At 35.6% G+C, this 27,180-nt stretch overlaps 1 long non-coding RNA gene across 1 annotated transcript; it reads left to right on the forward strand.

The window, feature by feature from the left end:
• The first annotated feature begins 314 nt into the window (after positions 1-314).
• On the forward strand, positions 315-26,324 carry LOC117788122. The gene is made up of 2 exons (XR_004617726.1): positions 315-381; positions 26,230-26,324. It is a non-coding gene; the product is annotated as an uncharacterized LOC117788122 (long non-coding RNA).
• The last annotated feature ends 856 nt before the right edge of the window (positions 26,325-27,180 follow it).

Here is a 27,180-nt window from a genome sequence, read left to right on the forward strand (position 1 = left end):
AATCTCTCTTAATCTCTCACTCTCTTTCGTGCTGCCAGGAACTGAAATTGAAATATTAAATATTCATCAAATGCAAGAAAAATCACATCATCTTTTGCGAGACATATAAAATGCTCAACAAAAGAGCAATTTATCAGCATCCCAAAAGTGCGCTACAAAATGTGTAAAAAATAATATCAACAACAACATCATAATAATAATAATAATAATAATAAGGAAAACCCACACACACACACACCTATAATTTGTCAAACAGCCGAAAGTGAACAGTGTATAAACGTGTGTGTGTGTGTCTGCGGTTTAAACCGCTCGCGTTTTTAAACACTTACCTTTAAATAATGGATCCAGACAAGGGATTAAGGCATGTAGCATGTTAAATGGGTAAGTTTTGCGACAGCCCCGACAGTGAAAGTGAGAATAAAGACTATAATTCTAAGAAACTGATAAACTGTGGAAATTATAGTGGACTTAAACACGTGACGCATATATCCACCTAATAAACCAATCAATAGTATCGAGCAGTGTCTGCGTGTGTGTATGTGAGAGAGTGTGTGTATATGGAGAGTATATAAAGTCTGAAAAGCACGTGTAGTTGATAAAATATGCAAGCCAATACATATTTAAACAACTACAGCACACACATACACAGACAACTGAAGCGGATGAAATGTGGAATGAGAGTAACGCGTGCCACACAGCTAAACAACTTACGCTGCAGGTGAGGCAGTGAGGAGCGGCTTATAAAAAGAAGGGGGTGTACAAGGGTACAGGTAGATTGGTGTACCAACGCCTGCGGCCAGCACTTTTATCTTGCATGTGCTTGTTAGTAAGTGCTGCATACCTTTTAGGCGCATATTTTATATACACTCGAGTGTGTGCTGTGTGTGTTTTCCGTGTGTGTGTGTGTGTGTGTGTTTGCTTTAGCCAAAAAGATTTTCTGTTAAGGAACGCGGCATGGTTGCCGACGGGAATGTGGGTTGGGCTTCTTTTGACCCGATTTGCCAGCAATGACGAGCAATATTCTGAAGTCTGGGTAATATCGATGAAAAGAGACACCAGAGGGATCGTACACTAATTGGAAGAAATGTGAGAAGGGCAAACTGACAGGCAACTACCAGAAAATGCTTTTATGTAAACGCCTCGCCCCAACATTTTAAAACTTGCTGAAGAGTTAAATAATTTCAATTTTAAACGAGATATTTTACCAAGACCAACTTACTGACTTGGACTTTGGAAATCGGATTTTTTCTCAGCTATTTTAGCTACTCGTGCGATTAGACGTATGTATAACGGACAGAACAAAATATCATCGCTTCTAATAATATACATATAATAAATATTTTAAATATTTGTAATTGACTAGTGCATTTAATAGTAAATAAATTATTATAATCAAGATTTACTGAGCTTAGTTTTGTGTTTCAATATTTTACTGATAGCCTCTAAAGCTTTTTTTCAAATTATGGGCATTTCCGACGATTCGTCAACCGCAGCCAAAACCTAAAAATTGTTTAAAAGAGAAAATATCCACAGCTGCAGAAATTTTCTTCCAGAAACATTTTCATGAATCATTGAATAAATTCATTTTTTTTATATTTCTGCACGTTTTCTTATAAAAATTGAGGTTTCGTATTAAGTTGATGACTTAAGAAGTTTCAATATATTTCTACTTTGTGATCGTACGTTTGTGAACGGGTATTTGAACCCTACAATAATACTCTTTAACAAAAATTACTCGCTTTACTTAAATACCGCCAAAATCGGCTTCTATTTCGCTATAATTACGAAAACTAAAACTCGATATAACCTAATATTTGCAGTAAACACAGAGCTATCAAAACGCTATCAAACCACAGGCAAAACGGCTGAGAATATTTTTGTGACCCATATATATAATAACAATAAATTATATTTTTAAAGTCCTAAGCTATTCCAACTAAAGACAGTAGCTTAGACAGTAGCTTAATATGACATTGGACCACTCAGAAATATTTAGTAACATAATTTAACTAAGGAGAGCTCCCGATTTTCTGGCAGATTTATGCAGCACCAATAATAACTGCAACACATATTTCCCAAAATGCCAACAAACCGCAGAAGACACACAAAAATAGAAACCACAAATTTGTTTTATTATTGTTGTTTCTGCTTTTATCCTGGGGGCACACTGCTCGGGCTGTGAGTCAGTAATTAAAAGCAAATCCATATTCATTCCGTGCCTTGCGCTTGCTTCTATGAATATACGAAAGTATGCTACGGAAAAGTAAAAACCCAGTATGGAAATTAGGGAGGTAGAAACGAAGTGAGGTAAGACGCGCGCAGAGAGTATGTGGCATGTCTCTTTGTGTGTTTGTCAGGACAGAAAGGACCACGCTGACTGAGCAGTCGACATACCTGGCCTACCTAGTTGTCTGCCTCAATGCCTATCTGCCTGCATGTTTGCTTAGTCGCGGACTCGAACTGGCTGTGAAACTGGCTCTCTGGCGATGTCTGGGGTCTTGTGTTCTGGGTTCTGGGTTCTGGCCATGTCGGCCTATTTGCGGGCCTTCACTTTGCATGTTGCAAACAATTTGCCGCTGTCGCACTGAAAACGGCAGGCGGGCAAGCAGGACTATGTCGCGGTCGCCTTTTTCCTGCCGTTTAGTGCCACAACAGCAAAATGTTCGTGCGACTAATTTGTGAAAAAATCAACAATAACAGTAACAGTTACAGCAACAGCAAAAGTAACAACAACAATTACTATGACAACAACAGCAACTGGCAAGAAACGTTAAAACCAACGGACCGTAGGCCATTAAAATGGGGCCAACAAAAAGCGCAGCTCACCCGTTGTTAATGAGAAATAAGCATAAACCAACAGCAACAACAACAACGACACTTTGGCCTCACTTCAAAAGCCAACGGACAAACTTGCGGTAATCGCAAGCACAAAGCTAATAAAATACTGTAAAATATTCAACAATTGGCAGAGCTTTTAAGTCCCACCCCCACTCCCGTACAGAGTCTTCACCCCCTTTATCACAGCACAACCATATGGAGTGCCATCGACTGAAATGTTAGCCGCAGTCACAATTGGCGCCAGACGTCGAAAAGTATGCTACACATAAAGTAATCGCACTTTGGGTGTCTTTTGTATTTTGTGGCAAGCTAAGCAAATAACAAAAAACGCGTGCAACAAATAAAATATATAAGTAAAACGAAGAAAATATCAACTTGTGAGTGTTGTGAGTGGCAGTCAAAGAGAATTTGTGGGCGGATGTTACAAGATAGCCATAGACATATGAAGAGAAAAAAAAGAAAGCGGATTTTAGGTATTGAATTGGTAAGAGGAGACTTGTGACAGCTTGAAAAGAAGACAAACGGAAAATGTTTTATTATATTTACCATAAATCAATATATGTTCAGTGCGAAAAATCATCGAACATGGAATAAACTGTGTGTGTAACGGAATTCAAGCTGAAATAGATATGAATATACTCACTTATTTTAGTCCTTTCTCTTTTATCTGTATAGCCCGTAATCTGAAGTGTATAGCGATATAACGAGATATTAAGATTTTCGAAATCCTTGCTGGAAATACTTGGTCTGGAAAATTATACAAAATGCGAGTATTTTTGGAGTTTACTTTGTTGTTAGAAAATATAAATTTCAGCCAGAGCCATTTGCGTATTCTATGTAAAATCCAAAATAGAAAAAAACTTAATATATTTAAGTCATTAATTTTTTTTAAACACTAATAGCTTAAAACGAAAATAAGACCTGACCTGACTCACTTTCCTACATAAAACAAAAATCCGGGAATCCGGGCTAATATTAATCCAATGCGGTGTCAGAAATACAGTAATCCCGGATTATTTTAAACCAAATAAGAAAAAAAATACTTGAATCAAGACCGACTTTCTCAAAAATATTTTCAATTTCTGGGTTCTGTTTTCAGGTTATCAAATAATTTAAGCTTCTTAAACTTAAACTTCTTAATGTTGACTTATTAATATCGTTGCCATTTTATCTACGTATTATCTTAATTTAACAATAATATCCTGAATACATACTTAAGTAAAAAATACGTGCTAAAATGAAGAAATTTAAACTTTAATTTTAGAATGCATTATTATACCCTGAGCCCATTGAAAATGTGCAAAAAAGAGTATGAAAATTTTTTTTGTTTGTTGAGAACTAAACTAATAGAATATGCATCTGAGCTGGTATTATACATCCTGACCAAATTTGGTTCAAATCAGTTCACTATATCATATAGCTGCAATAGAGGCGCTCAATCAATATAGGGTCTTAGTATGAAAAAGTTTTTTGTTTTTTGATAACCAAACCAATAACCAAACTGATAGAATATGCATTTAACTTGGTTTTGTTCATCCTGAACGAAGTTCCTTTAAATCGGTCCACTGTATCATATAGCTGTCATAGGACCGATTGATAGATAATCAAGTTGCAATATGAAAAAGTTTTTTGTTTTTTAAGACATCCTAACCAAAGTGATAGAGTATGCATTAATGTGGTAATGCTTTGTACATTCTGACCAAAATTTGTTTAAATCGGTTCCATATGTCATATTGCTGCCAAAGGAACAATAGGTCAAAATCAAAGTAAGAGTCCTGGGTTCTAGTCGCGTTCGATCAGCTGCGCACCTCACCTCCGCCCCTTTTTTTTACGTATAGTAGGAATCGAAGTGTATCATTACTTTTTATTTGAGCTGTTATCATCGTTTCAAAATTAAATTTCTGGATAAGACTTCCCTTTACTTTTAAGGTTTTAATCTTTACACAAAATATATTTTATATGTCTTACTTTAAATTGATTACATTTAGTTCACTGAAATTTAAAAACAAAAATTTTTATTTTTACAGTGCGTATTCTCTCTGATAAATTAAGGAATAGTTAAATTAAGGTATATAAATTTATGAAATTTCGCAAATAAAATTTAATTCTTTTGAGATAGATATTAAACAGAATGCTCCAAACAGTTTTCAGGTCTAACAGTCCAAACAGTTTCAAGGCGACGAATTTTCTACTCAATGTCAAGTGAATGTGCTGAAAGCACAGATTGTACGAAACGGAAGAGAGTCAAGCAACCATAAACTGATTTCGCTGACTTGGCTAACAGTCTTTTTGGCCATTGAATGTCACACACGAGCCTCTTTCAACATCAACATCCCGTTACCCGTGCCTCTGACAATCCTGTAACCCACAAGTTCCTAACTGTTCCGACCAAGATAATTTGCTGCCATGCTAACATAATATAAATAGACCAACACTTGAAGCGTCGCTCAATAGATAACCAAGGCTATAAATTACGCACCAGGAGCAGAATATAAAATACGTGGGCTTATAATTAGTATACGAATCACAGCAAAGCAGATGAAACGATAGAGCCGGAAGTAGAAGAAACTTCTGGTTGCGGTGCTCTCTCTCTTCTCTATCTCTCTCTGTCTCCCTTGATCTCTCATTCTCGTCTAACTACAAAATGAATACATGCAATTATGAACAAAAAGTTGCAAATTAATTGAAATAAATGACCAACTTTGTGGAAAAAAAACATACACACATATATCTGCAAGTACGTACAGTAGGGAGCTTCGATTTTTTTTTTTAAATCGTAATCTACGGTCAATTTAATGTTTTTACCAAGAAACCAAAGTTCTAAAATAAATTCCTAGTCCCTTTTATCTAGTCCTAGTCTTTTTTGAGTTGAACATTTTTGTATTTTTAGTTGTTGCGTGGGCGAAAATTATGTTTCAAGGTCCTTTGACTCTATTAAATTTTGAACTTCCTGGTCCTAACAAGAATATTGATCTTAATCTTGTCGGGATCGGATTAAAAACATGCTATAAATTAAAAAAAAAAATAATAATTTTCCAACTTAATAAGCGGGAACCAGCTGGATTTTAAAGCTTTGGTTTCGTGGTGAAAAAATCTTAGGGTTTTGCCATTTTTATTTATTTTTTTTTTACCCATACAAATCGTTACACCCGAATGTACAAACATATACAAATACACAACAGACAAACAGCAAATAAACATTTCAATTATGTCGCTGTGGGAAAACTTTTTGCGGCTGGTGTTTCAAAAACTTTGATAATTAAGCAGAATGGGCGCTTTGAGTCTCTCTCTCTCTCTCTCTTTATCTCTCTCTCTCTCTTTATCTCTCTCTCTTTATCTCTCTCTCTTTTGCTCTCCATTTATCAGGCAGGCAAGGGATGAAGAGAGAAGCAAACGAGCGCTTTGGTAATTAGCCAGACTAAAGTCTACGCAAAGCGAGCAAATTCATAATAAATGAGCCAAATCCAACACAACAATAAATGCAATGTAGGTGAAGGGAAGAAGAAGAAACACGAGTGCACAGAGGAGGGATAGGTGGGACAGAGCGGATATTCAGAATTGAACAATAGAACGGGAACAGTGCCAGCAGGCCATTTCCGGTAGACATGTGTATGTGTATTATATACATATGTGTGAGCATTAATATTTATATGTGTGGGTGCAGCAACAGATTGTTGCTTTGTTTGTCTGTTTGCCAAGACAACGACAACAACGACAACAACAACGGCAACAACGAAAACAACGACAGCGACAACGACAACGATACGCTCATAAATTTTTAATTAAATTGTTTTTTAGTCTGTACACAGGAAGACGCACTGATTGCCTGTCTATCTGCTTTGTGTGCTTGTGCGTGTATGTGAGTGCATGGTTGTGTGTGCTTATCCTTGTATGGTTTAACTTTGAATGAAACGGCATATTATTCTAAAGGGTGTCCCAAAATGTTGTTACAATTTTAATTAAACAAAAAAAAAGTTTTTACATTTTTTGTAATTTTTTTAAAATTATAACTAACTTTTTTTTAACTTTTCACTTTTTAGCTGAAAATTTCACAATATTTAATTATATTTTTAAATAATAATTTAAGCTTTGATACTAAAATTAATCGTTCGACTGTTTTAAGTCGAAGTTGAATAATAAAATAAAAATAAACTAAGGAAAAAAAATTGTGTACAAAGATTAGGGTTATTGAAGTAAATAACAAATCGGTTAAGTTGCATCAGTGACTTGTCGGTAGAGACACATTCTTTAGTAATTAATTTCCCATGATAATTTAAAAAATAAGTCTTAATTTTTTTGGTGCTCTATGTAAAAATGTGCTCGTAAAAACTAACTAATATCTTAAATATTGTTGTTCTATCATGTAATGCTCCTGTTTCTTTTCTTAAATTTTGCTTAGGAAAACTTTCAAACCTTACGTGAATTTTGGGACACCCTTTAAATATGTACGAGTAAACTCGTAGTTAACTTTCTGTGCAATTGCTTTGCTTTGAATGCCATTTGCCTCGGGGGCAAATTGAGTTGTTTACCTTGCAATTGAGCGGCCCTCGTGGAGTCCGAGCCTTATACTCGGAGATCCAGTGAAATCACATTAAATATTTAGTATTTTCTACACACTCGCTGTGAGATTAAGTGTCCCTCGTTTGAGCACCTCAATCGATTCATGCCAGCGATTGCTTTGCTGAGCTTTACCCTAATCACTCACTTTTAATGGTATGAAATAGCAATCGATCAAGATACAGAACGATGTTCAGTTAATAATCACAAATAAGTTTTATTTTCTATGTAAAACTTAAATATGTTTTCGTTGCGTCATAAAACAAACTTAACATGTTTTATGCAATGATTATAATTTTAAAAAAATATGTTACAATATACAAAATTTAAAAAAAATTTCGTTACAGTTCATAATTTATAATTAATATTAATTCTGTTTTTAATTCTTAACTTAAATAAATAATTTAAAAAAATATATTTGATTAATTTATTCAAAAACATTAAAAAATCACTCGATTCTTTTCCTGATTTGACATCAACAGACGAGTCCATATAGCCATGTCCGTCCGTTTTGGCTCCTACATCTCAGAGACTATTAGAACTAGAGCATCCAAATTTTTAAATTTTTCATTTGCCTCCTTACGCCCCCGTAAATCTCAAAAAATCACAACACCCACTGGTATTATAAAGCCATTATTGGTAGTAAAAGTTATCTATTATCTTCCAAAAAAAACACTCTCTTTACGAGGTAAAAGTCTAGTGACAAAAGTCTTTCCATGCCCCAAAATTTCTAAATAAATAATAAATAAATTTAAAACATTAATATATATGGAAATTCTTTCGTCACTTTCGACTTTTACCTCGTAAATATTTTTTTTTTAAGATATCAGAAATTGTTGAGTTTCATATGTTATTGACATTACTACTTTGAAAGAAGGTTATTAATATGCCTCTTCCAAATTTAAAAATCATTTCACAATTACATTAAAGCAGGATACCCTGTGCTCAGACAGTTTAAAGCCGTTCGGCACTCCGAAGATTTGAGGAGTTAGATTTTTTACTGATTTATATAATATAGTCAGCCGATTTGAATAAAGTTTGATCGGAGTGCAAAAGACCAACTTTAATGCATATTCTGTCAGATTGAGATATCCCAAAAAATAATTAAAAAGTTCGTACTAAAACGTGATTTTCGACCGACCTATCCTATGGCAGCTATGTGATATAGTGTACCGATTTGAACCAATTTTGGTCAGGATGTATAAGACTGACTTAAATGCATTATCTGTCAGATTGTTTGAAATATCTCAATAAACAAAACAGATTTTCAAACTAAAACGGAATTTTTGACCGATCGTTCCTTTAGCAGCTATATGATATATTGGACCGATTTGAACCAATTTTGGTCAGGATGTATAAGTCTGACTTAAATGCATTATCTGTCAGATTGGTTTAGATATTAAAAAAAAAAAAGTTTTTCGTACTTAAACGTGATTTTCGGCCGATCGAAAAATGTATATATTTAATTGACAGGTATTATCTTCCAAGCCCCTCAGCCAAAATTTGTGTATCATATACCAAAAACGGGAAATTTTACGAATTATCACAAATTGAAAATAAATAAATAATAATAAATAAATAATAAAAATTATTTAAAATTTACCAAAATGCATCAAAATTGCACAGTGGTCGATTTGGCCGATTTAGCGTAACGAATCGAATAACTCCAAAACCAAAAGATTTTTTTCAAATTTTTTTTTTTATTTTTGTATATTTATATTGACCCACAAGCACATAAAAAAAATTATTTTAATTTTTTATTTAAAAAGAAAAACATTTTTCTTATTTTTTTGGTGAAAATTTGACAAGTTTCATATATAAAAAAATTTACTCAGAGTCGGAGCTCAAATTCGATCACGAGTTATTCGGCTTATTAGCGTTTTTCACCTAAACATAGTTACTGAAATGATCAACAGTTTTAACAGCTGCAGACTGCTGCAGCTAGTTTTGGTCAATTTACACAGAAGACGATCCATATTTTTAGATAAACTCAAAACTACTGTAGTCTACGATAGTCCCACTAGGTTTTACTCTACCAAAGTTAAGACTTACTCACAAAAAGGTTGTTACAAAGGTAGCTATTTTAAGAAACAGATTAAAAATATAAAACGTAACATATGCACAGGTCACGAAACAATTTTTTTTTTCTTAATTACATACTTTTAACTTTTATAAAAACCAAAAACAAGTTGCGAACAATGAAATTCAACAAATTTTCACGACAATGTGTGCAACTATAAAAAAGTCGGGAAATGCTTTTTGTCACAGCTGTGTTAACATATGTTGACTTTGAAAGTTCAAAAATATCGCTTAAAAATGTAAAGATGACATTTTTATGCTAATTGAGCATTTTGGTATCGACGAGAAATCAAATTTTGGTAGATTTCAAAGTTCGAAAAATTTTATTTCGTTACGCTAAATCGGCCAAATCGACCACTGTGCAACGGCCCCATTAGCTGCAATTATTAAAATTTTTCTCCTCCCACTTACAACCCCTTTCATAGTGTCAGAAAAACATCGGTTTCATTCGAACAGATCCGAAAAGGTTGTGTGAAAACACCCTCAATTGTGATTAATATCTATCCTACTTAATTGCATCAAAATGGGTTGAGCAGAACAGCAATAAAAGCTGTTTTCTTGCTTAAAGCAATACAAACTTCTTAAAGTATGTAACGGGTATTCCTATTGTCGAGGTCTCGACTAGTTTGTTTTATAGATCAATGACATAGACTGTATTTATAAAGCCTGACCCAAAGTCGGCTTAAATTTGTTCACGATATCATAAGGCGGTCAATAAAACAATTGATATAGGTCAATAAAATAGAGTAAAAGAGTCAAAATATTATTTTCGTGTTTAATTTTCTTAAACAAAAGCATTATAATTTAAATAAATATTATTTTTTAAAAATCGAATATATATGCTTTCTGTAGATATTTTATATCAATTCGAGAACAAAACTATTACAGAATTTATTCAATGTGTTACCTACTCCTTAGTTTTTAAATTGACTCGTTCGCCCTATAATTCAACTATAACCATTAAGTGAAAAAGTTTAGGACAAAAAGGAAAACAGCAACAACAAATCAATGGGATCAATCCAAGTCAATTTGCAGTTCCATATAATTAAGTTGCTCAAGCTTATTCGCCCAACGCAACAGTCAAACAAAATAATTGATCAAATAAAAAAATGTATATGAATACACATACACGTATATACATATTTATGCTTGTGTATATACAAAGAATTATTGATGTCTGTGCCAAGACTGCTTTACATCACTGTGGGCGTGTTAGCCATGTCTTAGCGCCCACACAGTTAACGCTTAGAGTTTTTTGTATAGGCCGATAAAAGGAACAACGTGGGTTGCTAAAAGAAATCGACAGGATTTTGTTTGGGGCACGAAACTGTAACACTCCAGTTCGAGTGGTGCAACTGTGTCCAGTAATCGGGGTCATATGATAAATGATATCGCCCGGCAATTGCGGTCAAGCAGCGAGGCCTCTTTCAAAACTAAAATTAACATAATTTGCCTTTATAATTGCCTGGCAGGCGACGAGCAGTTGAATGTGTTTGTGTTCGGGTTGCTGCTGGGTAATTTTGCATGCAAATAACTGGAAATTAGTGTAAGTGCTCACTGACATGCCACACCGTAGTCGACCAGCCGAGCCACCCCCCTGCCCCACCGACCCCCTACCAAGGTGAGCAACGACAGCGACAACGACAACGACAACGACAACGACAACAACAACATCAAAGGCGACAAAGATAAACACACGATGGTGGCATAAAGTGTCAAGCGCTTAGACCAATGCTGCATATGTATGTCTGGGTTTGTGTCTGTATCGGTATCTGTATGTGTGTGGTCTCAAATGGTAGTTATAGCAACAGGATGCTTTGATGTTGTTGTTGTTGTTGTTGTTGCATCAATGGCTCCTCTTCCCCGTCTCATAAATCCAGAGCAGGGAATACTGATTATAAATTTTATTCAGCACCTGTTAACTAATAAATAAATAAATTTTTATATGCTGGAATTTTTCAAGCGAAAAATAATTATTTTATAAATTTATTTGAGTATTCAAGTCTACAGTAAATTACTTTGAAAATGCTTCAATTCTATCTTAACTACTTTTTGTATCAATTGTACTTTTGGTTGAAATTTTCCAGTTGACATTTAAATTGCAGCAAGGGCCTGCAGGTGGTACTTAAAGGTATTGAACCGGATGTAACCCCTTTGCGAGACCGACAGTGCGTCAATAGATAAGGGCTTTCACGCAAAGAGAGTCACAAATATTATAAACAAAAGCAAAATACAGCAGCCTCTCTTCAAAGCTTGAGCCAGATAGTAAAGCTCAAAGAAAAATAAAGATGCACCCGAAAAATAAAGTCAACGAGAATGACCCTAGTACAAGAAAGTGCGGAAACTGCGGTGGAAACACACAGCTAACTACAGGGGATGTCCAGTGTACAAGGAACTAAATAACCGTATCCGCCGAGTACCAATAGCGCGCCACCAGCACCTGCCAGGTGCAGTTATAGCATCCCAAACTACACCCGACGTCTTCTTCGCCAAAGCAGCCAGGTCCTCATTCTTATGCAAAAATCTTATGCAAAATCAAAACACCTTGATACAGATGCTTGCATCTCAACAATCCAAATAATGAATGGTGCCTCTACAAATATCTCTGTGGAACGCCAACGATTTTTCACGGCATAAACTTGAACTTACCCAATTCCTATACGACATACACATTGATGTAATGCTGCTATCTGAGACGCACCTTACTAACAAACATAACTTTCAAATACGCGGCAGATACACAGATCATCCGGATGGAAAAGCACACGGCGGAGCCGGTACTCTAATAAGAAACCGCATCCAACATGAATTCCACAAAAGGTTTGCGACAAACTATCAACAAGCCACATCTATAATCGTACAATCACCTCGATATTGAACCTGAACCACCTCAATTTCGTCCAAACGAAATTGTAAACGTCTTAAAAGAACAGATGCAGGCTGCGATTTAATAACTCAAATAATGATTATTGAACTTCCAAACTGCGCTTTTTCGCTCATCTGTAAACTTTTCAACGCGATTACAACACTCGGCTACTTCCCAAAAAAAAAATGGAAGAAATCGGTCATTATAATGATTCCCAAGCCTGGAAAAGATCATATAATACAATCATCGTATAGACCAATCAGCCTACTACCGTGCTTGTTTAAGCTTTTTGAAAAATGCCTCTTGACGCGCATAATTCCTCATCTGAGAACATACAACACAATCCCAACACATAAATTTGGCTTCCGAGAAACTATCGAGCAAGTCAACCGAATAACATCAGAAGTACGTACAGAATACGAGCATCGGGAATACTGCAGTACAATATTCCTCGACGTCTTTCGAGGCTCGTCCTCGAGGCTTTCGATCGCGTGTGGCTTGATGGTCTCATGCATAAAATCAAAACGACGCTCCCGGTGTACACTCATAAGCTTCTAGAGTCGTACCTCTACAATAGAGTCTTCGCAGTGAGATGCAACACTACTACATCTAATGATCATATTATATAGTTCCTCAGGGAAGTGTATTGGGACCAACACTATACGTAATTTACACAGCGGACATCCCCATAAACGAGCGGCTAACAACATCTACGTTTGCCGACGATACAGTAATCCTTAGTCGCTCCAGGTGCCTCATTCAACTAACAGCAAGTCTAGCTGAACATTTGGCGGTAGTAGAGAAATGGCTAGCCGACTGAAATATTAACGTAAATAAACAAACGTGTAAACACATTACGTTTACTCTTAACATGCACACATGATCTCCGTTAACACTGTCTAGTACGCAGCTCCCACAAGCCAAAGAAGTAACGTACCTTGGCGTTAATCTAGATAGGCGGCTCACCTAGTGTCGTCACTTTGAAGCGAAGAAAACGCAGATTAAACTGAAAGCCAATAACCTTTATAGGCTTTTGAGCCCCCGATCTCCTCTCAGCTTGGACTACAAGGTCCTACTGGACAATTCCACCATAAAACCAGTGTGGACCTACGGCTTGTAGCTATGGGGAAACGTGTGCAGTAGCAATATTGAATCTTGAGGACTATCACTGGGGCACCAGGGTATGTTCGGAACGAGAACGTTCATAGAGATTTGAACGTTATATACGTTATGTACATTAAGCTATCGTTGCACCCAAATCCTCTTTCTTGGCGTTTAATTCGGGTTTGCAGTCGAACCCGTATTCAACGAATCGACCGTCAAGCCCAGCAATAAACCCTTTGGGCACCGCAGTTCATATTAAGTCAACATGACTGTTAGTTAAGTTTTAAATATAAGATTCGATAAACTTATTGTAAGTCTCCCTTGGAGAAGATTCAATATATAAAGGCAATGTAAATAAACAAAAAAAGAGACTATAGTATGTTAGCTAAAGACAGCAAATATGCAGAATCGCATATATTCTAAAATGATCAAGTGTGTGTTAGAGTTTTACCACCCAATTTCCCCATTTTTGTATGAACAATGATACACCTTACTTCGGGTCTGTCCTGAAAGGTTTGTCTCGATTGGGTTATAAACTTGCAAGTAATTTAAGAAACAATTGCAGATCGCTTTTGGTTATTTTTACAAAAACTTTGCCATTTTTAAACACATGGTTTGACTAACCCATTTAATGCCATCAAGATAGATTAAATATAAAGTTTACAGCTTCAAATGAGAAATTAAGGAAATATATAATCGAATTCTTTTGATTGCACATAAAAATACTACTAATATGTTTACACAATTTACATGAATTTAATGGAATTTTATCTTGTCAAACATTTAGTTATTCAATCAGTCGGTCATTTAGTCAGTCAGCCAATCATACATTTAGTTTTATGCATATTTACAATGAAATGTATGTGTAATTTTTATTAAATCGCTTTTGGACCTTCAGTACATAAATTATTTAAAAGTTTTAAAAAAAAAAGGTAAAAAACATATTTTGTGTAACATTTTCACTGCAACAGTGAGATTTTATTTGCATATAAAATTGTAACAATATCCGGTAACAAAACAACAACACTGTGGATAGCCAAAAACAATTAGTAAAAAGTTGGCTGAAAAACGAGCAAAATTTCGGCTGCACGGAACCAACCGAAATTACTCTGCGAAAACCTAATTAAATTAATTAAAAATGCAGAGCGATGGGAAGAGAAAGAGAGAACAGATAACGTGTGGCTAAGCGGCGTATGCGCAACGTCACGACTGTGACGAGTTTGTTTATGCTCACGCCATTAGCAAAACGAATGAGGATTTGCCTGGAATGGGTCAGGAGCCGAAGACAGAAAGAGATGGAGAGAAGGAGGAGAAATTGGCCGATTCCCATGCGGCATTGTTTACAGCGTTGCCGCCGCGCATATTAATTGCCTGTTTAACCAAATTAAGGCCACAAAACAGTAGCACATTTCCATTCCTTTTTTTTTTTGTGCTTTGGGATTTGCTCTTGGCCACATTTTACACAATTAATGTGTGGTGAGAAGTGCAATTGCATGAATTATATAGCGACTCTTGAGTTGATTTAAACCGAGCTGACAGCGACGAAACAAAAGAAACGAATGTTGCGCATTAGATTCGCTATTTCAATATTAATAAAAGTCATACTCATAAAACTTTCTTCAGCCATAAAATATTGGGCTTAAATTAAGAAATTATCTGCTTCCAGAAGCGGCAAATGCTTAACTTTATTAATTTTATATTTATACTGATACTAACAAAAATTACTCATACGCAACGAACCCAATAAATTTATCGTTAAAGCTGTTTTTATTGGCATAAATAAAGTCGTATGGCGTCTTCTTGATTCGCATAACTTTCAGCCCTTTTCAAATTGCTCTCTGTAGGTTATTGGCTGAGCTTTAATTCAAGTCATGACCATGTCGACAGTGTAAAGTGCAACAAAGTGCGAGACAACCGCAAATAATGTCCATGGCATGCATGGAAATTCATACTGATTCCAATGCTGACAAAGAAGAATGCGTAAATTAAATATTCAAAAGTGTGTTGAGCAGGATGAGCATTGAAAAACAACCAGAGAGAAAATGTTGAACTGGCACCACAAAACTAAATAAAATATATATAAAGAAATTCAATTAACCTTAGGCGAGACATTTTACACTTAAAGTGTGGATACATGCTTCAAAATCAATTGATACCGTCCTACACACCTACAGATACATTCACATAGATATAGATACAATTACGGACTCAAAATGGAATAGAATGTTCGCGTGAAAAGTCAAACATCATCGATGCAGCAACTTTGATGAGCGCAAATGAAAACAATTAAAAGCAATAGATAGATTTTCGAGGCGGTGGGGCGTGGCTGCTACTCGAAACTTTTTGCACAAAAGTTAAACTCACTTAATTGAATTGAATGCCAAACGACCCGTCGTTCCTGATGATGGCAAAGTGCAGTCAGTCGAGTGCAAGACGCAGTTTCTACACTCGTTGAATCCAGCAATATGGCAAATGAAATGTGTGTCTTTGGGTGTGTGTGTGAGTATATTATGGGTAACAATAGCTTAGATTATGACCTGGTTACCACGCCATATTAGCGTGTCAGAATGACATCAACTTAAATCACATTTTCGCCATGGTTTTTGCTTTTGTACCATAGACATGGCATAAAACGATAACGACACCGACGACGCCAAAGCTGAAGTCAAAGGTCTATAGTGACTAAGTCTGGGGGTTGAATCAACTTATTTTTACGATTCTCCTTAACTCAGTTTTGATTATACCTGAGAACCTCTATGAACTGACAAAGTAAGACAAACTAGATTTCCATGAAGAAAGTTTAATTCAACTTTACAAACTTGACATTAAAGTTAAGACAAACATGACTTAACTTCTAGCGAAAAATATCGATTATAATATTATGGGATATAGTTTAATGTAGTGACTTGTATATCCTTAATCAACGGAAACTAACCAGCAAACGATTAAATAGAATAAGTAACGAATTACATTTAGTTGGAAAACAATACATTATTTTTAATAATATTTTATTTACCCTTAATAAATTCAAACCAGATAAAAATTTCACAAAAAATAGTTACAAAGAAACTGTTAGAAAATTAAAAATAATTATTTTAATAATGATTTCATGAAATGTTTTTTTCCACGGTGTATTTAAAAAGTGTTTTTTTTTTATTTTATCAGATTTAAACTCACTAACTCATAGTAAGTTCAATAAGCAACATGTTTCTCAAACGAAATTAAAACAGTTTCAAGATTTTTACTTACGCTAAATATTACCGAAAGTTAAAACAGGAATATGACTGGATATATATTATTTAATAGATATGAGCCAAAAATAATTAGGTATATAATTTCTGGTTTTATTTATTCAGATTAAGCATGTGTTGTATTTTGAGATATCTCAACTAAAAACTTAAGCTGTGCATTTATTACTGTCTTTTACTTTTTTATCAAATTTGGTGAATATCAGATCACTATATCGAATTGAAAGTTTAATTTTTGTTACACAATTATTTGGTTGGGCAAATAGATTTATAATAATAGCTATACATTTTTTATTATTCTTTTCGGTGAAGGTTTTTTTTTTATTGCGAATAATACGTTGAAAACGGAGAAAATGTTCGTCAATACAAAAAATAATTTTGTTCTCAAAATAGAGCATCAGTTACTTCTATATCTGAAATGCTACCATACCTTAAATTTATATTTAGATTACAGTTAGTAGGATTTCGTTGCTTATTCCTATCCTTGACAACAATAACTAACGAACAACAAAAAACTGTCTGGGCTATATATTAGATATTATCTATATTAAGCAGCATTAATCGATGATATAAACTGTTGACTTTATGCGTATTATTTAATAATTTATCTACAACCCTCAACTGTTGGCAACTGTTGACTACCTGTCCAAACTTGGCATTTGCTTTTATTGAATTTCCACACGAGACTGCTAAACGTTTCGAAGCGGCATCTGGCCTACTTCCTCTGCCTCATCCCCACCTCCCCCACTGGGATTTTGTCGTGGCAACTTTAACACACTGTCATTCGGCTTATTAAAATTGGGGCAAGAGTCACGTGAGGGTAAACTCAGTCTATGGCGTTTAACTAATGGGCTGAGCATTAAATATAATCGTTATCGATAACGTTACTGCTGCTGCTTATATCGAGGGTTGCGCCAAATAAAAATGTATCGCACAGCTTTAATAGGCCGTTGGCTTTGACCTGCATTCTCTATTAAAAGCCAATTTATCACTGACTTAAAAGTGAGCAACGAGCAACTTTCTGGCAAGAGGCAACAAATTGTTATTGTTGTTGTTGTTGGTTGGGGCATCATAAGTTTTCGGCAGGGCACAAAAGTCGCGCCGTGCCACGCATAGAAATTGAGTTGGCCCATTGAAGGCATTGTTGTTAGTGTTGTGGCCACAAAATGGTTGGCGCACAACAACACTTAAGTTTAAGTGACTACTCGAGACTTTTTGAGAGCCAACACTACCAGCAACAACTTAAACTCAGGCTAAGGCTGAAGCTGAAGCAACTGAAGGCGTAGAAACTGAGTCTGAGGCAGAATTGTCAAACTGCGTGACCGGAAAGTGTTTGGCGTTTCCGGCTGACGCAGCCACCAACGAGTGGGTCGCGTCAACGACTCCGAACCGCAGTGGCAACATCAGCCGGAAGCTTGCCGCGTAGACAAAAACAACAGCTACCAAAACTGCCACAAATCGTGCACGTGTATGTGCCACAGCAAATTCCATGCAACAAAAGTCAAATCAAATGCGACACGTTGGCCCTTTTTATACCCTTTTTGAAAAACCATTTGACAACACTTTCAAATTATGTGCCTAGTTAATTTCACTTTCGAATCCATTTCTCCAAAATTTGTCAACTAAGAGTGACATAAAATAGATTAATATTAATTCATTTGGCGGTTTTTATTATATTACGAATTATTTAAAGAAATTTTTCATTATCATTCCTGACAAATTTCTTAGTTTTTATTTAGTAAAATCAAGGATCCCCGAACCAAAGGTTTTGGGTCAAAGCTCATCATTTTAATGCAAAGAAAGTATTTTGTATTCTTTAATTTCAGTTTACAATATAGTTTTCTAAAATAAAAGGTTCCTATCTTTTTAAAGATATTGATTTTATTATTTTTTACCCTCTCTTGAAAGCAAGCAAAAGTTAAATTAAAGATAGGTTTAGTATTATAAATATTTATAAATATGATATAATATTTTAGTAATTTATTTTTTTATTATTCATTTTTACTTTTTTTTTGCATAATATTTATTGAAATTAAACATAAGGACCATAAATCAATAGTGAAAAACTTGATCTCAGCAAACAAACCGATTTAAATCTATTAATTCAGCCTCACGTTAAAATCGGAATACCCTCATTTGGAAGTAACCTACAATTCGAGGGGCGATCGAGGAAGCCAACAAAATGCGGGACAGAATAAAGAATTATTTTACTCCTGGGCGAAAACTCGCTACGTTTCCGTTGAGCTCGAATCGCAATTGTTTGCTGACCAGGCCAATGCAAAAATCAATGGCAACAAATGTCACGTTTCAACAATAAAATGTGCTAAAATGTTAATACGGGCTGCACACAGAGCTACAACTACATTCACAATACCAAGGAGAACCGCAATATGGTTACTGAGAAAGAAACCAAAGAAAACCTCAAACAGGTCAACTACTCGTGCATCGTATTGGAAGGTTCTTTTAGCCTTCTCTGTAACGAAGCCACCATTTCTCCGCTTGAAATGCAAATTTCAAGCCAGAAAATGTACCTTGATATTGAGTTTATACCTCACTCATAAAAGGAAGCTCTTCCCATAGCGTAAAAGCGAAAAAAGTAGCAAGTATCAGGACGAAAATAAGGGAATAAGGAAAAAGAAAAAAGTTAAGTTAATTGCTTTTGCATAAAGCAACCAAAGAGAAACAGCTGCGCCATTTGCCAGCCAAGTAAGTGCGGGGGAGAAGTAAGTAAAGAATAAAGCAAAGATGTCGAAGGAGAAGAGAAAAAATAAGTAAAGTAGGAGAAGCTCAGCATCTAAAGCGACCAACAGCCGTCTGCCAGTTGAATTGACGCTCAATTGTGCGGAAAAAAATATATTTCTATTGGCTGATTTACGCGGCTCACTTAAAAGATTGAAAAGTAGCTGAAGGATGCAAGTTGAAGGCAAATTCCTTTGAAAGTGAAACATTTAGCGATTCAGATTAAAGCATTAAACTGTTTATAATCTATTTCTTAATGCACTTAGCTTGTGTAAGTTTAATCAACTTTTAACTCCATTTTTCAAATCCTTGATAAAACTTGTATAAGCCGAGGAACCTATAGAATAAAACAGACAGAACAGGTGAATAGAAAAAATGTTGCCAAACTTGTGCCAGATAATCCCAAATTAATTGGTTTGATGTCAAATCTTGTTGTGCTGACAGCATCAAAGAGATTAAAACCACACAAGAGAAACGCTTTTTAATAGCCTCATCAACTAAGCGGTTTTTATTTGAAATTTTACATATGGAGCGCTTATGATGTTTCTTAAGGATTACAATAGATTAACTTAAGTAGAATAAATGGTTGGGCTTGGGGTTAAGATTAGATGCAATGCTTTATTTTCAAAAGTTAAGCTTGAAATAAATGAGGGTATGGGTGGGATAATATGCATCATAATAGGATGTGGAATGGTTGCCCTTATATTATGTTGATTCTAGTAAACTCTCGGGTCAACGTCTTATTTGATTAGGTTAACCCAACTTAATTTGACAAATTAGGGTAAGAGAAGCACAACAAAGCAGCTCCCAAAAGAGTAGTTAATAGGTCCTTAAATTACATCCGACTTTGTACACAATGTCTTGTGTACACTGTACACTGTATAGGTGTGTGCACACTGGAAACTATGCTTGGTTTCTCATCACACCATACTGGTTTTATTTGCAGCGAAGGTAAACGACTTTTGTTGCTCGCTAAAGTATGCAACAATAATTTACACGTGAAAACGTCCTGCGATAGTAAATATACGATGGGTAAATACGATGCTTGACTAGAATATGCCCTGTAAACTAATTTTAAATAACATAAACTTTGTTATTTTGACTCGTTGTTCATAATTGTAAATAATAACATTTTAAAGTTCGAGCTAAGGTGCTGTATCAAGTTAAACTTTACTTAATATCGATAACATCCAAAGTAATGGAATTGGAAATACCATAAAATGATGAAGCTACGTTCATTTTAATAAAAACAAGGTTATCTTCGGCACAGCGAAGACTCGATCTTTGTAGAATCCTGCGAGATTCGTAGAGATATTTGCAAAAAGTTTAATTTAGATATAACCTACACAAACTTCTATAGTTTTAAGCTTGTTCAAAGCAATCTCTTTCTTGCCTTCTCTGATAATACATGGAATTTTTCCAAGGGCTCATATTCGACCAATGGTGATCCGTTTCGGCATTTGTGCTACCTGCAGAAAAAAGACGGATCAAGTTTCATCGAGACAAATACTACGAGACTTTTTCGCATACATGCAGACGGACAGACGGAAGTCGCTATATCCTATCAGCTTGTCGTCATGATCAAGAATATTTGTATCCACTTTATGGGGTCTACCATGCCTCCATTAATGCATTACACAATAATTATGCAAAAATGTTCTTTATAAGGATCATGTCATATTTTAATAAATTAATGATATGATTAATCGATAAAACGATTTTAGTTTTTAAAGCCCTGTAAAAAGCTGCTTAAAATCTGTTAAGTATTAGTTAAATTCTATCAAGCTCACCAAATTGATATACCCAAGATCAGCCCTGCATAAAGGGTATAAAAAGCACATCCTTGCCACATGGGCTATATAAATAAAATAATTTAAGCTCGTATGAGTCAGTGTGTGTGTAAGTGTGCGTGTGCTTGTATGTTTGTGTGTATATGACTAAATGGCGTGTAATAAAAATTCAATTGCTTTGTCTGGGCTGGCTTTGTTTGGGTCTTTCCTAGACGAGTTAAAAACCCAAAATCTTATCACGTGTGCGATTCATTTACGAAAAGGCCAGACATATCAAGCGGGTCGGTTAAGCAGTCGGACGGGTCACTAATTATTCATAATTGGTGCTTATTAATTGTAATTTAGTGAATCCGGCTGATGGGAATTTGCTAAGGTGCCAATAATGTGGGGACAGCACAACGACAGCAACTATGACAGTATAATGTCCTTGCACACACGAATACACACACATACACACACACACACTCACAAATTGTGTTGTCTTTAGCCCTGACCTTTGACATTAGCATTCGGGAACTGGAAACTAAACTGAATTGGCCTCGAGCAACAAATTTGCTTATAATTCAAATACATGCCGAAAAAACCAGAAAAATACAACAACAAAAACAAAACACAAATACATAAAACAAAGAGAACTAAACAAAATACAAAAAATGAGAAAAATATGTATAACGAGCGGCAGGAAAAACACGTTAAGCAAACACGATAACGATACTATATAGTTAGAAATGCAGATATGGACGAGTATGTGCGAAACAAGGACAACAAGGACAACGGACGACAACTGGCGACAAGGCGTGCACACAAGGAACACAAGAAATTTATTTCAATTTAAAAATTTTCGTCACGCGCAGCACAAAAAGCGAGTTAACAGCCCGCCCAGACAGGCGGCAATTGGGCGTGGCCATTTGTATAATTGCTGTCGTGCTTGTTGAGCCCAGAGAAGTAGCAGAGGGGCAGAGAGATAGAGAGAGAGAGAGAGAGGGGCTTAGTAATAGAATCTGGAGTAGTTGGAGACGAGAGTGCATTTATTTAGTTTATGCCATGACATGCTCCAAGGACGCGGCGAAAAAGAAAGGACATTATCGTGACAGGCATTGGGTTAAAAAGTTGATGGCGTTAACTTCGCTCCGACACTGCAATACCAGTAATTGAAATGATACCTACGATTTATGACCGTATACTATTGATATGAACAAGGCGAACAATGGCCGTGGCCACTCGCAGTCCACAAAATGAAAAAATGAATCCTTGACCATGGCACCGCACGCCATCGGCACGGCTTGTTGACATCAATTGACAAGCCACACAACAATAGCAATAACAATAGCAATACCAATCGCAATACCAACAGCAATAGCAATGGGCCACCCGGAGAGCATACTGCAATCAAGGACACCTCAAGTCCAACTCTCCGACTTCCCGAGTTGGACTTTGAACAAACGAATGCACAGAAACGTGCAGGTCTGAGGTTAAAGTTTGCTGTGGAATTGGGTTTGGGTTTAGTTGAAGGGAACCACGTGTTGTCCTTCAATTGACATGGAATGCAACAAGCAGACGACGGCATAAACGCTTTTCACCTTTGGCCAACTGCCAGCTACCAGTTACTAACTACCAACTACCAACTGGCCAACTGCTAGCCACTGCACCGTGGATCAAATAGCTAAATAATTGGTATAAGGTCGAAAAATGCAGACATCCAGTTGAAATATGTCATATTTGATAAATATAGCACTCCTACCCTGACGGCCCATATAATACCACATTGCGTATACGTAATATTCATGTAAAATGCAAATTGCCAAAGGAAATTGAGATTTTTAATTATTTTTGTTAATGTTAATAGTCATAAATATTAAATAATATAATAATAATGACTGAATTTTGCGTGGTAGTAGTTTTGATGTATAGTATAGTAAGTATATTCGGTCAATCCAAACCTTTACCTTACTTACAAGCTTAAAACGCCGCTAAAAGCATTATTAACATTAATTAATAAACAGTTTCTACTTTATTTATACACACACAAAAGTTAGTTTTTACTCCACGAAAGACTTTTGTTGAATTTTCTTTATTTTTGGAAAAAAAAAACAATACACCTAAATGACAAATAACAAATATGAACCAAACATATTTTGGTTTATCTATTTTACATACCCTGACCTTCAATATCAACAAAAAGTTCCCGCCAAATTTATCAAAGCAAACAGCTGACTAAACACCTGACTTTGAAGCCCGATAAAAATCGAAAATAATTTTCAATTATTTATTTAAAGTATTAAGTTTGATTCTATTAGACTCGAAAGTTGACTCGAAAGTTTCTTGATTTGGTGCACTGTGCAATGTGTGGCAATTGATTCGGGCAGCGACTCAGGTCAAGTGCAACTGCTTACCTTCTCTGTGGGAGCTGTCAACTTGGTTTGTTGTGGCTTTTGTTATCGTACTTTACTTGTTTCTTTTCCTCCTGTTTTTTCTTGTTGTTGCTTGTGCCAAGACATATGGTGGCTAGACAAGCAGCCACAGCTGGACAGGAATACAGCCCACGACGCGACGGTTGAATTTGACTCCTTAATGGTCTAATATTAAAGCTGAAATGAAAACAATTTAATGAATAAAGATTCAGGTAAATAAAAAGAAATAAGATTTAAGTCAGCTCAAGTTTGAAACTATAATATTAGAGTCAAGAACGCTCTAATCCAGAGCCGCCCAGGAATATCAAGAGTAAAAATATGTCAAAGTGATTTTTTGGATTGTCAGATTTTTGATAAAAACTTAAATATGAAATATGGCTTCATGTTAATCTTTGTTATGTTGCCGCACATTAAAACATTCGAACTGGCGAAGACTGGGCAAAAGCTAAATTTTGACTTTACAAATTTCAGATCTCTAGCCCTTTTTGACTGGACAGTGCGATCGTTGTCAGTCACTATTAACAAGTCAGTTACAACTAAAAATTCTATAAGATCAATGGACTATTTATTTTTGATTCTTAGAGTCATAGAACTTCCTTTGAGAACAAACAGTGTAAGAGATAAGCAGCTTATAGAAAGCTGTAATTATAAACATTTGAACACTATCTTTAAAAGCCAACTATGACACCTCATAACACTGAGAATACTTAGTTTAAACTCTTTGTGTGTTTTTTATTCATGGGGATCAACATGCACCTTATGCTTTTTTCTTATCCTTTTAACCTCGAGTATTTAAAACTAGTGGGCTCCGCCCCCTGCTCGCTTTGCTCGCGGTGCTACAGTCCATACTATGGAAAAAAAAAGTTTTCCTACTAAGACTTAATTTTCGCCCGATCGGTCCTATGACTGCCATATGATATAATGGTCCGAATCAAGCTTACCTTGGTCAGGATATATAAATGAATATTGTATCACAGTTTGGTTGAGATATCTCATAAAACAAAATAGTTTTTCATACTAAAACCGATTGATCCTTTGGGCGCTACTTGATATAGTGGTCTTATTTAAAAAAAAATTAACAAACTTTATCTTCCTGCAATATAGGGGAACCTACATACCAAGCTTGGTATCTCTATCTCTTATAGCCTCTAAAATCTAGTCGCTCATACAGACGGACAGACAGACGGACAGACACACATGGCTATATCGACTCGGCTGTTGATGCTGATCAAGAAAATATATACTTCTTCTGTCTGTTACGCACATAGTAACAAACTTAATGGACCCCTGTAGTTTTTTTAAGTACCATAAGGGATATAGTAACCAAATTTGGCACAAAGATTTCTATAGGCCCCTTTGCGCCCCCGTAAACACCGAAAAACCACCACATTCACAGTTTTTAAGATAACACGTTCTTTATTGTAATTAACGTTATAGATTTATAATAATTATTATCTCACTGAACCGCAGGAAGATCGGAGAAGTGGAAAGGCAGTAATAGGCAGTAATAAAATTAAGGCAAATAAAGCACACAACCTCAGTATGTACTTTTATCCTTGAGGCTAAGCACACGTTGAGGGTTTGCAAGAAGACTTTAGAAATACTGACTAAAATAAGAATGTTATATATACATACGTTACGAATGTAGTTATAAACAACGCACTTCATTACAAAAAAATTTACATAATAAACAATTAGACTTCAATTTGTAATTTATTAGCTCTTCTTAAATGGCCTTCATATAAGCTTTAAGTGGCTTATAATGGCATTTGCAGTTAGACACTCATTGCCATTGGACCAGGACGAGCGCAATCCATTTGAAGGCTACTGACGCGCAATTGCCAAACTAATTATAAGCTTCAAGTACAAAGACTAAGCTCTAATCAAGCCAATCGAAGGCAAAACTATTCTGGGGTTTCATAAGTCACATACATTAGCAGGAGAAGGAGGATTAGGAGAAGAAGAAGCAGGGGAAGAAGCAGGAGCAGACGGTACTGATTTATGCTTTGAGGCGTCGCAAAAGCGTTCATCTGCCTTCATTTGGTAGAATCCCAGACTTTGCCCTTCAACTTGACCAATGGGCTAGCTGGTGTGCTATTGAGTGCGACAAGAGGGGAAGTGAATGATGAAGGGGTTTCATATTGGTCTACGGTCGTGTGTCTGCATGTTGTATGAGTCAAATGTCCTTGTCAAATACTAATGGCGTCGTCGCCATTCGCTATTCTCTATTGTAGAATGTCCTTGTCGTGTGTTAATGTGTGACAGTCAAGGCGCGCTTCCTGCTCCAACAATGACGATGACGATGTGTCCCTCCTTCACCCTCCTCCGCACTTCTTGTCCTTTACAAGATCCTTTCTATTTATGCGTTTTGGTAGCTGCTAAAATCGAATAAAGCATGTGAAATTTGTTTGTTTGTTTGTGTGCGACAAGTAATTGAAATGTGTTTTCTCTGTCCTTTTTGAAGGTTTAGGCCACCTCCTAGGAGAATACACGATGGTTCCTTCCTCAAATGACGATGACAACGTTGCACATTTTATCTTTGTTCCTTATTTTTTTTTTTTGCTTTACACTCATCTCAATTTCCTTCTTCATTTCAGAATTTATGCCTCTGCAGTTTTCCATCGATTTTCGTCTTGCGCCAACAACAGACTGGGGATGAAATACCAAACATACAAACTGGATTTGATATTAACAAAATATGCAGGTAAATACAACTGCATAAAATGTCAGCATTTTTATCGCTATTATTTTATCATCAACAAAAAGCAGCGACAAGCTGAAGACTATTTAACTTTAGGATGAGTATACTTTAAGATTTTAATGATATAAAACTTTAAGGCTACAGTCTATCATACTCAACGGTCGGAGACTACGTACTTACTATGGAAAAGGCACAGACTGCTAAAAATTAAAAAACTCGACACCCTCACAGAGGGTCAACTACTTGTTCCAATGGCCAACTTATAAGCATATTCTGTCAGATTGGTTGAGATATCTCATAAAACTAATAACTTTTTCATAGTAAAACTTTATTTTCGCCCAATCGGTCCTATGACAGCTATATACTAAAGTGGACCGATTTGAACCAACTTCGGTTAAGATGTATAAGACTAACTTAGATGCATATTGTATCAATTTGTTTGAGATATCTCATAAAACAAAAAAATTGTTCATACTAAAACTTGATTTTCGACCGATTGTTTCTATGGGAGCTATATGATATAGTGGTCCAAGTTTGGTATCCCTATCTCTTATAATATCTAAGATTTGGGTGTTCATACAGATGTCAGAACCGAAGGGCAGAAATACGTGGCTATATCGACTCGGGGTGTTGATGCTGATCAAGAATATAATATACCTTATAGAGTCGGAGATGCCTCCTTCTCCCTGTTACATACACTGCAACGAACACAACATACCCCTTTACCTATTTTTTTAGTACGGGGTCTAAAAATATAGCAAACGATTACAAAACTCCTAGCTCTTTAGTTAAAATTTAATTCAAAATAAAAACATTCTATGATTATTATGAAATCCGATTCTCTATA

Source organism: Drosophila innubila (genome assembly GCF_004354385.1).
Source record: "Drosophila innubila isolate TH190305 chromosome 3L unlocalized genomic scaffold, UK_Dinn_1.0 0_D_3L, whole genome shotgun sequence".
NCBI classification, from domain to species: Eukaryota; Metazoa; Arthropoda; class Insecta; order Diptera; family Drosophilidae; genus Drosophila; species Drosophila innubila.